The sequence below is a fragment of the Watersipora subatra genome, chromosome 1 (assembly GCF_963576615.1).
Source record: "Watersipora subatra chromosome 1, tzWatSuba1.1, whole genome shotgun sequence".
Taxonomy (NCBI): Eukaryota; Metazoa; Bryozoa; class Gymnolaemata; order Cheilostomatida; family Watersiporidae; genus Watersipora; species Watersipora subatra.
In genome coordinates this window covers 64,162,973-64,179,863 of record NC_088708.1, presented here as the reverse complement: position 1 = coordinate 64,179,863, position 16,891 = coordinate 64,162,973, and the positions used below count along the sequence as shown (strand labels likewise).

The following is a 16,891-nucleotide window of genomic DNA, read 5'->3' as shown; positions in this document are numbered from 1 at the left end:
TTGTCTTCCGGGAGATTTTGGCAATGAGTAGATCATAAATGTCAGTTGAACGCTTCTTCCCTGTCATTAGACGCGTACCCAACCTAATTTTAAACAGCTGGTAAGTCATCATTGACTACTTGACTTGATGGCTTTTTACTTAATGACCTCCCATATACTTTCAACACATTAGTCATAACTTATAATAAACTTTCATGGGTAGCAAAATCGTAAATAATACGGTTACGGAAACTACATCACTTGGTTTTCCGTCAGGTCTGCTTCAAATTTGTTTTAAAAAGGTTGGCTGAAAATGAGAGTATAAGCAAATCAAAAAGTTTGAAGCCAAGAAGAGATGATTTAAAAATGAAAATGAAGAAAAAATAGAATTAGCTCTAATATAAGATCAGAGCGTTTTTTTCAAGTATGTTTTATTAAGCTGAATTCAGTTATATTAAATTTATACTTTAAGTTTGTTTATGCGATTTCACAAAAGTGTAGAGTATCAAGCGTGTTACATCAAGTCTCTCTCACACCGTCATTAGTGCTATGACTCTCTGAAAGGTAAGAAATTCATACGGTATGCTACTGTATGGACTGCTGCATACTGCCACTACTCAAAATTATGTTGTACATAATACTGCTACATTTTAATGCAGACCATAACCTTTACATGGGTATTTGTAACCTTGGGAGTATGGGTATAGAGCATGAATAGATAAAATCATGTATTTTTTCATTGTAATATCTCTTATTGGTAGTTTTTTAGAGGATGGCAACACAATAATTTATCTTTAGTTAATTTATATAAAAAACATTTTTTGAGATAGGACTTTAAGAAAATTAACTTGCGAGCTTTTGTCCCAGAATGCATTTTGCTCTCATATCAGACATGACTGTACAGTAGGCGCTCCTAAAATGAGATGATCAGTTCTAGGAACGTTTACATGATAAGGATTTTTCATTATGAGAATGTTAACATACATGTAAATTGTCTAAACCATTTCAGGACATTTCCAAACTCGCTCATGTGAGAATCTGACTTAAATTCTTTTGAATGTATTGGCGGTGCCTTAACTGTATTATTATTGGTTTTCATCGACAACTTTTCATGATCAACCCCATTGGTTTAATAGACCATGATTGTGGTAATTTGACAATAATTTGATGAAGTCGCGGCAGCGACTTACAACAATTGACTAAGAAAAAATAGTTTCACTATAAAAAAGCGGTAGTACCTTTTCGTCATCTATTCGTCCTTAAGAGCTCAAGATTGCAACTCCAACTCGTGACATTCAGATGCACCGACCAATAGCCTTAAAGTATTTATCAACAATTGCACTGCTATATGTACCTATGCTCTGTTCCGTCGTCACTTCAGAAAAATTATCACATGAGTCAGAATGTCATGGAAATTTTATGTACTATATGTATAATGCTTTATGTACAGTGTTGGGAAAAAATCTTTGTCCGCCTGTTTAAGTAAGTGTAGCACTGCAACAAATTCATCATAATTTGGAAATATTTTGCACTGCATACATAAAACCATGTATCAAAACAATCCTAATGAGCTGAAGAATAGAAATAACTAGATTTTAAAATTGCCAAATATCTTCTATTGTATCAACCGCTGCCTACTCATTCACACTGCACACCAGAAAATATGTCATCGCAAATTTTGTTATTATCTCTTCTTTAATTATTTTCTAAATTGAAAATAACAGTCTTGTACTGTTATGGGCCCAGAAAAAAGCCATTGGGGTTGTTTTGCATTTTAATATTTTATCTGGTAGCCTTTGCAGACTATAACCATTCTGCAGCCTTAGGCATGCTGTGAACAAGCCTCACGAGCGCTTGAGTGTCCATAATCTGAAACCAACAATCATGTTGGACAGCTGGTTTTCTCAAACGCCCTGATCGTGGTAGATCTTTGGTGGTTTGATGCTGCATTCATTTCTTTACCACTTAATTTTCTTTAGATTGAAATACTCTAAGCTTCTTCGCTATTTTTCTATTGCTCAGATTGCCCATCGTATGCTGGTGAATGATGAGGTCGTTGACACATTTCTTATCCATGGTTGATGTTGACGCTGGTATGAATTCTGGGATCTCTAGCTGTTTCTCTTTTAACAAGCAAAACTGTAAACCTTTGCTGCACATGCTGTCCAACAGGATCTCTATTGTTGTGATAATATTCCACTTGAAAATTAATAATGTCATACTACGTTTGAAAATGAGTTAATAAGCACTGATTCACATTGATTGGCCTAAAATTGATTATTGATCCCTGATTAACCCTAATTTTATTACTGATGGTGTCAACAAGATCTAATGTTAATTTACTTTTAAATGATGCATGGTTTGTCAGGGTTCAATCCCTCTACATGACTACTACGACAAATTTACCTAAAATGGGCAGTGAGGTTTGAGGTGGACAAAGGCTTTCTGACACCACTGTACGTCGCTTTCTTTTCTCGCAGGTGTGGCGAGACAGACTAACACTCAAATCAAACTTTAGAACTCGCCCGATGATACACTTTAAGTTATATGGAGTTTTTTACGCGGTACGAAGCAAAAACTTTACAAAATTGCCTGACTTTTTCTAGAATTTATGCTATAGGAGGTATACGTTATAGGAGCATCTACGTTACTCTAAAAAGACCATGTGAGTTTGTGAGGTACAAATATCATGTTTAAAGTGTGCAATAGCTCCCATGTAGGATACTTTTGCTCCCTCATCACTAATTGAGCTCTGTTCCAAATTTTGGTCAGGTTACCACGTTTTGTCGCAATGTCTCAGCATTTATGCTATATTTTTTTGTAGACAAATAAAGTTTATTGTGTATAATCTAATTTTTATCACTTTTAGCCTTGCTTGTCCTCTAGCGCAAAGCCGACCTATTGCTCCTAGATGTGACTCTGGCACTTATGGGATAAAAGTGCAAGCTGAGTTATCAGTAAAGATTTTGACAGAACTGTTCATGAAGTGAGTGTGAGAGTGCTTTAATTTCAATGCTGTAGTTTATCCCATTTTCTTTCCACTTAACCTGGAATGTTTGATTAGTACGATATTTTAGGCAGTTTGAGGCAGCTTGTTTTTGGGACAATGTTTAATTATGACTGCTGATGTACTGGCGGTTAAGACATTTGAAAAGCTGATAATGGTGTTTTTATAAAACCCCGACAATAAATGCAGAGTAAGTTTTTGCTTTGTAGCATATTTGACTCAATAGAACAAGTGTTATCGCTGAAGCATTACCTTAAGGTGAAAACAAATTAGGCGATAATTATAGCGATATTGCGCTGTGTGGCGCTAATCTGCGTTAGAATTCACTCAGCAGTGTTCATGCAGAGCGATAAAGCTAGAATTTCTCTACACAACTTTATTGCTAACGAGATGCATTTCGATTGGTTAGTTTTTACCAGAATGTAATTTTACGGCGGGTAATTATTTCTTACCGATGTTCAACAACGTACAGCAGCACCAATTTTCTATTTTGTTACGATTGAAACATCTTCAGAACGAACACTCAATTGTTCATGAATTTAATAATAGCACTCCCAGTTCTGTCCATCATAACAAACAAAATTAAAAAAAATCCGAGTTGAAAACCAACATCTGGAGTCAATCGTTGCGCCGGTTGACCATCTTGAGAATGGTAAATATTTAATATATTAAATATGAAAAACCACTACAAAATAAAATATGTATAAAAATTGTAAAAACAATACAGTTAAAAATACAAGAATCGTTTTTCTTTTGTCTTCTTGTAGTGTAGGCAGTGTACACTCTTTGAAAGGGAGATAGGTTTAATAACAAATGTGGAGGTTGTTTATGTTGTAGCCTAGACGACGACATATTGACTGGCCTAAATTTATTAACAACTCCGAAAAAACTGATGATACGGATTTTTATTGGCAGTTATGAGCATGCCCATTATATCATTTGCTAGTAAATCGCTCAAGTGTGTTTATGCACGCATCAGCAATATCTCCGCCCTCCTCATGACGCTTGCAATAAAATCGCATAGTGTGTTTGGACCTTAAAAGCTCCTTGCTGTATTTTCACAAAAGGCGAATATACCTAAACCTATACCTATACTGAGAAGGTAACTTACCTCCTCAAATAGAGGTGGCGTTCATTAAAAAGATGGCGCTTGATTTTCAAAGCAATCTCCTGATGTGGTCCCAAATAGCGGTGCCAATCAAATCAAGGTGCAGTCAAATATAGGTTTAACGGTAGCTCACTTTCAACATTTCTTCCAATACCAAATTGAAGGTGGTCAGAGACTCCGTGCATAAAGTCCTCATCAACTTATTTTTTTATACAATGTTAAAAACTTTGTGCTTTTGTAGAAGTTGTTTAATCTGGAGAGCGAAGATGAGCTCACCACGCAGAACTATTGCCCTTTAATCATGTTCTCACAGAACTAATCATATTGGCCTACAAGTGTTTTGAAAAACTGAAGGGTAAGTTGATGAGTCCTCTACTTTTTGTAGTCCTAATCTTCTGATAATTAAATTGGGCTTTGATGACTAAAGTGAGCTCTGGAGACTGCAGTCATTACATTGGGTAGTTGGCTACACTAAAATACTATAGCACTGACAATCCGCAAAAATAGTAAAACAATAGTTATGAAGCAAAATAACCATGTATGGAGTGGCATGTACAATTGATATTTAAATTGTACAAATACAATATCAAAGTATTAAAATATTAACCATTTTTTAAAGATTGAATGTATTTTTTAATGAGTGTAGCCTGGGTTTTCCGAATGGAAAAAGTCTAAAACACAATCAGATTTTGGTCTAGTCCATTAACTGAGTGCGTACAACAGGCTGCGCAGTGCAGCTCAGCACAATGTACGCTTATAACCAAGAGAAATGCGCTAAAAAAATATTTGTACAAAACATTTCTTATTAGTGAGTAGGCAATTAGTTAGCCAGTCATATGTGTACCTAATAGGAAAAAACCAATCGCCATCCTGCATCTAACTAATAGAAAACATGTTAACAGCCAACAGCGACCAAAGTTTTTTGAGAATCATTATTTTTGTTTTTACAGTTTATTATTGCAATAAACAGCTGTGTTAGACCTTTACAGCTACCAAGGTTTTAGAAATAGGCAATAAATAAACCTTTGGAAAATGGACTACTGATTGCTACCTATTGTATCAGCAAAAGAGGATGAGAACCTGACCAAGCTCATACTGCAACACACTTTTTAGATTTTTTGTCGGTAACATTAGGCGTAAAACCTTCTGCTGATTAATGTGTATGTTAAAAAACTCTGATAGGCGGTGTGGTTCATAAATAGGGTCATCTTAATCTGAGGGCACACTTCATTGGTGAAAATTAGGTCTTTAATAAGAGCCATCACATCTAGGACAAATTAATGTACCAAAGTCTGTTCAATTCTAATAAAAAGTGTATTACGTTATTCAATAGAAAAATGATATGGTAATGATGCTACCACTACCAGGCACAATAGCCTTTTAGCTTTTACTTTGAACCAATTTTTATTTACCCTTTATAGCCACATTGTTTGCGCTTTAATTCTGGATTTGTCTGTTCGTGTAATAATGTTCTATCTACCAATCTTTCATACAAATAAAAGTGCCCTCAAGAACCCTGGCCATCATTTTTTAGCTGTTTTTTATGAAATCTAGAGGCATTTGAAACGTTCTCTCTTCCAACAGCGTCAATAATTTTTTAACCTTGTCTTAGCATTTTACAACATATTGAAGGGTAAAGTAACAATTTGTTCAAAACTTCATGAACTTGTGGTATGGCTCTTACTCTGTTTTTTACACTAAGCCTGCTTATAAAAATGCTGATGAAATGCAGTTGCATTTAAATTCTGCATAAATTGTCTAAATTGTTTTTTATCACGGCTTCATTAACAAATTAAAGACTTGGTAAATTTTGATCTTGCAGCCCTTTTTTCCTACTTGTGCACGCAGTATGATGCTCAATTACAATAAGGCATGAAGTAAATGTAATACGAAGCAGTTTTTGCACTGATTTCTTATGTCTTAATTTTATGTTGAAGCTGTTTCAGTGTGAACTCTTAAACTACCAATAGTACAGCTCGTTTGGCAATGTGTTTCTGTATGGCCAAGTGCTGCATGATGCGGCTTTAGCAAGCTTTTGTACAAATTGTTTCCGATTACTGAGTAATTAGTAAATTACCTTATTACATCTATACCTGATTGAAAAAAGCTATTATTTGCATATGTTGAGCAAATAAGAATGTGTTTACAACCTGAGCATAGTTTTGCTTTGCAAAAACTTGTTTTATGAAATCTTCTTACTGATGACCAGTAATTTCAGAAGCAATACAGCCATAAATGGTTACTAACTTCAGATCTATAGACTGAGTAACTTTATTGAGCAATAGTACTAATGAGAGTAATTATGTTCATCAGATTAATTAACATGTAAACTAATAATATTCATAAATCATCCGACTAGAGTTTTGTGCTTACCTCACAGTAATTTCAAAATGGACGAAAAGTGGTCCCTCTCACTCGGCAACTCGTTTGTAATATTTTTGGGGCATGAACTAACAAAAACTTATGCTGACAAACTTGCTATAAAAATATTGTTAATAAACAATTGGGGTGTAAAGTTATAACCATTTATACACTCTTTTTAGAAATTAGGTTTCACGGAACACTTATGTCGCGGTAGAGGGATCCATTTGGTAGTAAAGGAGTTGAAGTTATCAGCAGGTAGATCATATGGGTCGCGGTGACAGAAACCATGGTTAAGTCGCAAATCACGAAGTTGAGTTGTTCGACTTTGAAGTTGCACCAACTGAACTTATAATATTGGTAACAAATTTTGTAACCTGTAGGTCTGGACCAATCAAAGAGTGATCTTTCTGAATCTGAAGTCAGTTTAGCCAATAAAAGTATTTTACCCTCGAAGAAAAACTTAAAACCGTTGCTATGCTAAACAAGAAGTACTGAAAAATGGTGTCCGATAAAAATAATTGTTTTTTTTGCCGATTTTAAAGGTAACTTTGACATTTTGGACACTTGTAATGAGTACTTTGGTATTCTAACTGATGTCAAAAGCAGTGAAAGTAAAGGGAGTTGCGGTGATATTTTCCTAACGATTCTTACAAGATTACTACAATATTTAATAATAAGAATAATTATTCAATTTTTATGAAATTATAATCAGATTTAGTTATGAGAATAATTATTCGAGTTTGCAAGGTTGAAGTATATAGTGACCGATGGTGTGCAATATGTTACTGTTGTTAATTTTCTAAAGATTTGGTTGATGATTTGGGTGTGCCCAATATCGCGATACTCTCAAGCTGTTTTTAATATCTGCAAAATTAACCCTTTAGCGACCGCGGGCTTACGGCTGGAAATTCCCCAGCGTACCAGTGCATTTACAATGGCGATTTGAGCCTTCGACACCACTGCGTAAAAACTGCATCAATTTTCTTTAAAATTGAGGTAGTTACATAAATTAACATGCATCGGAATCCTGAGAAATTTCTCTACAAGCTGATACTTTTTTAATGTAGTTAGCTTGTATTTGCTTACCTGCAAGAGTCGCAATTCGTTGAAGCTACGAGTTTTTTTATGTTAGTACGTCATTTTCAATTGTATTTTATATTCACTAAAAGCAATTGGCAATGTTGTATAAAAAATTCTTGCATGGATTCATATGTTCACAACAATTTGCAAAAAAAATTAGTCGTCCAAGAGCATTGAAAGCGGAGTTATGAGCTCCGATGTATAGCGGGAGCGCCATTGGAAAAGCTCGAGACGCCATGTCCATAAGCAGCGCAAGACAGTCATCCGACAAGGTTGCTCCAACCTTCGTGCAAATTGGCACAAAACTGCAAATGAATATGCATCTGGAAGCTGAGACATTTTCCTGCAGAATGAGATTTTTTCCTTCACACAGCTTGCAAAAACTTTGCAGCTAGACATCTATATATGCGCAGTTACAATTTTTTGCTCTGAATTTTTATGCATTTCTTGAGACTAGATTTATGTGAAAAATTTGCATATAAAGTCATTGCACAGATTCATGTGTGCTGCAGCAAAGATTAACTGGATGTGTGCAAGAAGAATTGAGTCGTGAGCCTATATTCACACATTTGGTGAAGCAGCAAAAGACAGGAAGCAACATTTATGAGCAGAAACAGCAAATCACGGACTGCTAGATTGCAGAACAATATGAGAACTGAACTATTTGATTAGACTGCTGCTCTGAAGATGGCAGTGTGCAACAAATACAGCACATCAAGGCACAACTAATACAATAGATTAGCAGATGTATTTACAAAAGCTAGCAATACAAAGCAGTGAAGCATTTGCAGAAACTAAATAAAATACCATTTGTAAATAAATTTAGCTAGCATGGTAAGGATCAAAACATGACTCGCACAAAGATATTCCAAAATTGCCTCCGCTGCCAGTGCAATCAGCTTGCTCATCGACAATGTATACAGACAATTGGTGCACATAGCCAGAGACAGCAATGGAAAGCAAATAACATAATTCCAAATTTAGATCTTTTAGATGGAATATGCTGTCTGAAGTTGAGCCAGCCTTTCTATGCCAGCAAGCTTTCATCTACAAATATAAATTTATCAGATAGAAAAACAGGATAGAACCAGTCGCATGTCATGGCAAAAACATTTTTTAATTTGAACAATTTATTGCCAGCAGGGTCTTCAAAATTGTCAATAAAGTGTAAACTTGCTCCTAATTTTCTTTCAATTTATAAACTGATTAAAAATCAGCATAGATAATAAAGGAATGTGGACCAGTAAGGCAATAGAGTAGGCTTTTTGAAAATACCTATATGCAAAACTAAACAAGCAACTCGCCAAATATTTATCATCAACAGGCTCCGAAGCATCGCAATGTTTTTGAAGGCCATATTTATTCGTTTCGTTAAATAAAACATTTATCATGGCCGATGTTTAAAAAGCTTTGAATAATAAAAACACTTACCTGTTAAAGAATTCAAACTTATACTCCTGCCAGGCTGTCAGCAAAATGTAATTCTTTTGGTTTTAAATCAGCTCCTCTCTGAAATCCGTCATGACTCCCTCCTTCAACGCCGGCCGTTTCACTCTAACTTTCGTACTCCGATTCACTCTGTCGAATTTCTTTTTCACTTTCATCTTCTTCTTCATATTCTTCTGCACTGAAATCCTCTGCTTCACTTTCATACCAGTCGAGATCTTTCTGTAAACGAATCTTTTTAGCAGCGCTTGAAATATCGCGTCCGTTCATGATGATAAGCTTTCCAAAAAGAACGATCAACTTTTAGCAACGTGTTCTTTTTGCACATGCGTATAATGGACTCATTACTGCCTCAAAATAGTAGTGTGATATCTTTTAAAACTCCTAAAAATATTAATTAAAAATTTTAGTGCCGTTTTTAAAATAAATGAATTTAAAAAATACGTATCGAAGACTCAGATCTGACGGGCAATTACGGGTTTGGTACGCTGAGACTGCGCTCTCAGCCCGTAAGATTACGGGAACGGGAGTCAAAAGGTTAAGTAATACACTTTCTTATAAATATACAGCTATTTCTTTTACAACCAGCTAAAATCTGTTTAGATTTTTAAATTCAGCATAAGTTTTTGGATCCAAGTACAGAAATCTAGATAAATATCACAATATCTTGATATTGGTTGCTATGTCGTTTTGAAATGTAAACAAAACTGTACATTGGTTTTCGTTTCTCAAACTTTAACACCAGTTTTCTTGGAACTATGTTTTTGCACTAATGGTAAACGTGCTTCAGTTTTTTGACCATAAAATCTGCTGTAATTAGGCTAGAATCAAAATTTTGTTTGCTAAATCTTGTAATCCCGACTTACCATGAATTCTGTGATCATGACACATATTAATAGTTAATGCACTGTTTGGAACTTATAGTGCTATTGTAGAACTACAATAAAAAATGTCATCACTAACATAAATTACCTACCAGTTTTGATTTTGTATAGGGGTCTTGTTTTCTATGACAGATTTTAATGTGTTTGCAGGACAAAATGAAGCAACTGCAAGAGGTTTATCATAGAATTTATTTCAAATTATGTTATTATGATAGAACCTTCCGTAACAAACTTTCATTTGGCTAATACTTGTATCCATTTTTGACTAAAAGAAGTCGAACCAATTTGTTTCACTCCTACTACCTGCCCTAAATTGGTGCAAATGGTCATCAGAAATGTGCTTTCTTTGCGCTGCTAAAATGGTCCGTTAAATGTACTTTAATTTGATGAAAACTCAAATATTGGTTAATTATTGGCCTTTCCAAAATACCGTAAAATACTCATCTGATTTGCATGTACGACTTAGCTGCCCAAGTTGTCAATGCATGGTACTGGCGCTTGTTATCATTTTGCTTGTTGAAGGTTGACTTGCAACAAAATTTCATTACGGTTATTTGGTATCAAAAGATTCACCATGGCTTACTCTGCTGTGTTGTAGGTGCAAAATATGGAGAACTGTGATTACAAGCTCTTAAAAGCTAAAAAGGAAACAGTTAATCTCCGCGATCCCGAAACCGCCGTAGATTGGAATCAATTTATTTCTCTGACATAGTAAAATGATTTGGTTATTGTTTTGACACGTGATCTTCTCACATGAATTGTAAGTTCCGTAAAAGGCTCAATATAAAACTTCTTGTAGCACTAGTTTATGGCATAAACTTTGGGTTTCACCAAAGAGCTCTTACCAAATATAGATGCTCGCTAGTTTACAATTTTGTTTTGGGTTGAACTAATCGTCTAGTCGCAATCTGATCATGTGACCCATGCTTCCTGCCAAACAGCGCGCATAATTTCTGCATCATTTTTTGACTATCACAGGTGACCAACAGGCTTGTCATGCTTATCAGATGATGATATGCATTCCTTCGAGCTAAGGTTAAAAATTAAACAATTTTTTACGGTAGGTTTTGAGATATCAGTGCTCAAAGTGACATCAATACAGTGATGAGAAAACAGATGCTTGAGGACAATAGACATCGTTTTATTGAATGCGTGAAGTGTATTTGTGAAAATATTTGAATGAATGAGGTTGCATGAAAGTGTAAACAGAAGCCATCTTGTTGAGCTATGTTCCATTTGACCCATTTTTGGAACGGGATTCTAATCTTCGGCAATTTCGAGATGGCGGCGATTAACTGTTCGCTTTTGAGCTTTTAAGAGCATGTTATCACATTTCTACATATATTGCACATGCAACACAACAGAGTAAGACATGGTGAATCTTTTGATACCAAATAACTGTAGTGTGAATTTTGTTGCAAGTCAACCTTTAAGCATTAGTAATCTTTTAGAAAAATGACAAGATTTTCTTTTGGAAACATACCTTTTAAGCAACAACGGTATGCGAGTGCCACTGTACGTAATTTTGATTAATATTCTTAAACTTTATAATCATTCTTAGTATTGACTAAGTATTATTGCTTTTTAGTTTGTGTATTTCTTTATGTAATTATTATCTGTGGATGTTTAGCTGAAGCTTGTGCAGAGCTGTCATCAACAACAATTTAGTTGAATGTCATTTACTAGTTATTCCGTTTTACAAATTGGACTGTGCCCTGTGAAATAACTGCTTTATTTTAATTGTGTATACAGCTCCTATTCACCCTTGCATGTTTATAGTTGTCATGTTCTTGCATTCTGGTTGCCTGTCCACTGACGATAGCACTTGTACAGACTATATGTAAGCATAGTGTCTGGGATAGGAACTGAAACTCACAGTTAAAACCTATGGTGACCAGCTCTAAACTTTACCTTGCAATAATATCTAAAAGCCAAGTCCAGATCAGGGTCAGACTACTGACTATCAATTTTACGAATGAGTAATTGCTTTTGAAATACCACTTCAATATTTGAAGTCCATTATTTTTAATAGGATATGAATAAGTTTTTACATTGCTTAACTCGCGTTCTTCTATTGCCTACAAATCACAATGGTGACAAATATCAAAGCTGGGATTGAGAGTCATAAGCTAAAATATCAGATGCACTTCTGCTTGCTCAGTTTTTTCCTTTTTTTGCAGCAATCAATGAGCTTGCAATTGATTAGCTATGAACAGAATTTAATTTAAATCAGAAAATCATCTATTCAAAAAATGTGATATTTCTATTTCGTTATTACTAATTGCAGGGTGTTGCTATAACATGTTCCGCACCCACTCTGGTGCTAGACAAGTTATCTAAAGAATTGGTGATTCAAGGTTACAAAAGCTTACATATTTGGGGAGGTTTCTGGTCAGAGGAGAGCGGACAAAGGAACTTAGTGAAGGTAAATTATGGTGTCAAAACACCAAAATATTGAGTGACATAGAATGAACCTTGGTGAAAAACAATATTTTTTTAGATGCATTTTACAAATATTGAGATGAAAAATTTTGTGCTAGTCCGAAAATTTCAATAATATGTATTTGGACGATGTATCTAATAGTCTGCAACAAGCTATAGCTTTTTTTAACTCTGAATGACACTCGTATTGCTTAACTTGTATTTTTGTACCATTTACAATCTCTGTTTGTGAGAAATGTACCTTTTGTTCCAAATCCAGTTCGGCCTGTCGTAGCTGTTTTCTGCAGTCATCATTCAATTTTCGGGATTAACGGGGACCAGGGTCTTTTGTGGACAGTGAAAACCCACAAAATAAAAAGTAATGTTTTTAAGTATATACATAAATGAGCCAAACTTTAAGGCCAAAACGCCTGCATTGTTTCATAAGCATAATGTATTTGTTTCCTATGTGAAAAGTAAATTAAAGTTCCTTTCATTGACTTTTAGGTCATATTCTAACTTAAATCCAAGTATTTTAACTCAAATTATGAATTTTTTGTAGTATGGGCATAGGTCAGATTTTTATCTGGTTGGAATAGCTGTGCAGCAAATTTTGCTATAATGTACATGTATAACTATTATAACGCAAATTCCTCTCAATGTAAAGAATTTATGTAAAGCTTTTGTTTGACCAACATAAGTAATGCCATATAGGGTAAAGTGTCAAGTTGGTGAAATTTTCCCAAATTTATTAACAAAATTTTCATAGTTGTCCTTAAAAATATCGCTTACATTCTTGCCAAACTTGAGCAATGATAAGATGCATAGGGTTCACTATTATAGATACCAATACATTGTTAAACTAGTTTGTCATTAGAGATTGTCATTTTTGTCAAAAATATGTAACATGATTCGCCTCGCAAGAAATCAGAAATATTTGAAGGGGATCTATCAGTGAAAGCTTTGGAGTGTTAATACAGACGGTCTCCTACTTACAAACATTCGAGTTACGAACAACGGTACATACGAACAGGTCTGTGCGTATATTCATCGATAATACCGACGGTGTTACCGACGTATTAGCGGCAGAAAGAGGCGCTACGTAGAAGCATCACCCAGCATCCACCTTCCTCTGCCCAGTTCGTTGCAGTGCATAAGTGCGAGAACGTATCTCCAGTGCGCAAAGAACTTTTTTATTTTTCCTGTATGTATTCTAAAGGAGTTTGCCGACCTTTACTTGGCACGATCTAGACTAATAAATAAAAAGAAGAGAGTGTGTGTAGTTTCATTCAGCTTTTTATTAGCGAAGGAAATTTCACTATTCGAGGAGCGTACATCTATCTGCTCTGCTCAAATAAATGAGAGCGCTCCATTATATTCAGTAATATCAACCGTTCCGTCCTAACGGCAAACGGTGAGAACACCGGCTAACAAGGTGAATAAATAGGACCGCTAGCGAGTTGGTATGACAACAATAAAAGTGACGATAAATGATAGTGTTATGACGTGATATCAGATATAACAATAACATAACGAGTGAAACAACGGTATAATAAAATGACAACACATAAAAAAGGACAACAACGATAAGTTATAGCGTAACGATTAAAACAACGATATAATAAAAAAGAACAACACATACAATCAATAAGAAATGCAGTGTCATGGCCCGGCGTCCACTGCAGTATTCTCTCCATTTTATTAAAAAGTTTTTTCAGTACAAACCAATTTACAGGTTACTTATACAAGCCTTAAACATACTTATATAAACCTTCAATATACTTATATACATGTAGGCCTTAAGCATAAATTATAATACAAAATATAGCACTGAAGCAACTTACGAACAAATTCACTGTACAAACAATTGTTCGGAACGTAACTCGTTCGTAGGTTTGGGACCGTCTGTATACTAAGCTGAATGTCATGATATCTAGTCTCATCAAAATCTATCTTGCTCCCAAGCTCTTCCCGATGATGGATAAATGATAAGTCATACAGACACTGATTTTACTTTGTTAGTTAGCCGCAACAAGTAGCAGTCTGTCTCTTGTGGCTTTTATTCACCTCACCTTCTTTTTGATCTCCAAATCCATGTTTACTACCTTCAAAACTGAATGTTTTTTAATTGCCAAATCAGTTGATATGAGCATCAGAGTTAAATTTTTAGCTGAGCTAGAATTTATTTTGGTCATCTCAAATAGTCTACGAAGATGAACTGTTATAAAACGAGCGCATTTGCACAGACATGCTAATGGCAAAGAGTAGCTTTATTATATAAGCAGAGACTAAATAGTGTAAACAAAAGCTGAAAATCTGTTTTAATAGAAACTTCTAAACTATTTAAAGAATTTCAATAATGTCTATATAATTAATGATTAATGTATAATCCTAAATATTTAGGATTTGTTTAGAGTGCGCGAGAGGACAACTCTGCTTTGCAGAGTAACCTGGCAGTAACCCTATGCTTAATTTCAACATGTATGCATTGCAGTGAAAGGCATATTCATACACACCAACCTTACAGTGTTAAAGGCCAACTGAATGAAAAGGGACTTTTATACAATTCATAGTCAATCTGTGCATGGAAAAATTGACCGTGTAGACAGTTAGTAATTTTACTCAGCTCAAGATTTTGAATCAACTTGGCTTGTACCGTAAAATACCATGGCAGTGTAGAGTGCTGTAAAAGATTATCAGTTGCAATAATTATGCATTCAAATATTGCCAATTATTACAAGGTCAATTAGCATAGTTGTTGTAGTGTCAGTCTAGCAAGGTAAATGTTGCAAGTTCAAATCCAGTGGGATGCAATATTTTTCCATTATCCAACAGTGGCTTTATATGGACAGACACAGTTCTCATCACAGTACAGGCTGAATGTGTAAAATTTTGGAGATTTTGGGGCATTTTGCTTAGAAATAAGAGGAATGGTAACGCTGTAATTATTAGTTTGTAAAATAAAGCTTTTCTTAACCCAACTATTCATTACATTTTATATTTAAAAGATACCATTCTTACCTAATAGTTTGACAAAAAAGCTTTAGCTTAAAAGAAAGCATTAATGATAATGTTTGTTGTTTTTTACTTTTATTGAGTTAACTTGTGTTAACAACATCGAAACAAGAATCTTTTAAGGCTTACTAGGTAAATTTTTTTTAGGCAAAACATCAACATAGTGAGAACTGCAATCTCTTTAGGGGAAACATAATTATGCAGAGTTTCAGTAGGAAAGCATCTTCTGTGCGACCTACATTTAGTACAGCCACCGATATAGCTTGCTGCAAAAGCCTACTCTTCAAGTTTCTGGCCAATCTCCTAAGCGTTCTAAAACAACATGATGGAGCACACTTTTTAGTCAGTATTGTTTTAAAGCTGGTTTGATATCTTGGGAAAGTCTGTAAAATGAGTAGTGTTCAACATTCTCCTAATTTTTAACTATACTAACAGGTTAATAACTGGTTTCTTTGCAGGTAGAGCAGCATATTTACCAGTGGAGGCAAAGTGGTTTAGATTGCCTAACCTTCAAACAACAAGTTGATGTTCAATTTCCAAAAAGGCATCCAGTGACTGGAATGACATCCAACCTTCAAGTTCTTTCTGTAGCTGGGCGTGTCTACAGTCAGCAAAGTTCTCTTGCGAATCGCTTCAAAGATCTCTAGCTAAAATCATATTTTAAACATTGTGCAGAGCAATTAGTTACAGCTACCACAACTTCACACATTATACTCGAAGTGCCAGAAAATGCTCACACAATTTGCAAGACAATTATGGAGCTCAGTGTTTTGAAGCTCTACAGCTTTATTTGGCAGAAATGAAATAGTCCACTTTTGTTGATAAATGTTTTATGGTATTCTTGTGAATGCTTTGATTTTTAATCTTTTGGTAATGTAACAGCTGTTTGGCCTGCTTTTGATAGGTTGCTCCATTTGCACTAAAGAGTTTAGATTTATACAAACTCATTGTGTTTTTACAATATTTTATTTGTCACCGTTGTACTCACTTAAGCAATTTGTTTGACGTACTTATATTGAGCTTTCCTTTTCTGTAAACTCAACTCCTTGACGGGGTTGCTTAAAGAGTCAATTTTTTTCCTTATGAGTAAGTTTGGGCTTTTTTTAAAGAAATATGCTGACCAATGTTGATAATTGCGAGTTAGATATACATGCATGCAATCTGCACAGTGTGTTCAATGTTACTGCATGGTTTTATCGAAAGCTCTTATCTGAAACCTTTTATAATCCAAAGGGCCCCACATATGCTATATTTCCCAGTTTTGCCTCAGTAGCAATGAGTTGACTTAATCAAATTGTATAAGTAATAAATGTGGCCACAGGTATGCGAATCTCCCATGTTTGACATTTATTTTTTAAAAAATGGGTGTCTCTGACTCTACCAGGCATATTTGGCAGCATGAATATATGCAGTTTTAATTAATATACGTTTTAAAAGTTTTCTATTTGACAACCAGGATGGTTTCAATACCAATTACTTTTTTAAAATGGACAAAAGGCTTGTTTTTGCCATGCATGCCCACTAACAAGCTATTAAGGGAAAGCATAAGTTTTCAATTTTATGAATAATACGTATGATAAACTTTAT

The 16,891-nt window shown here is 34.8% G+C and overlaps 1 long non-coding RNA gene across 2 annotated transcripts; it reads left to right on the top strand.

Moving 5' to 3' along the window:
* Window positions 1-24: 24 nt before the first annotated feature.
* Window positions 25-15,850, top strand: LOC137400938 (uncharacterized). Of its 2 annotated transcripts, none has more exons than XR_010979269.1 (5): window positions 25-100; window positions 2,849-2,965; window positions 4,336-4,449; window positions 12,156-12,293; window positions 15,763-15,850. It is a non-coding gene; the product is annotated as an uncharacterized lncRNA (long non-coding RNA). The 2 variants fall into 2 exon arrangements; XR_010979270.1 differs by having other exon boundaries at window positions 28-100; window positions 2,866-2,965.
* Window positions 15,851-16,891: the final 1,041 nt, after the last annotated feature.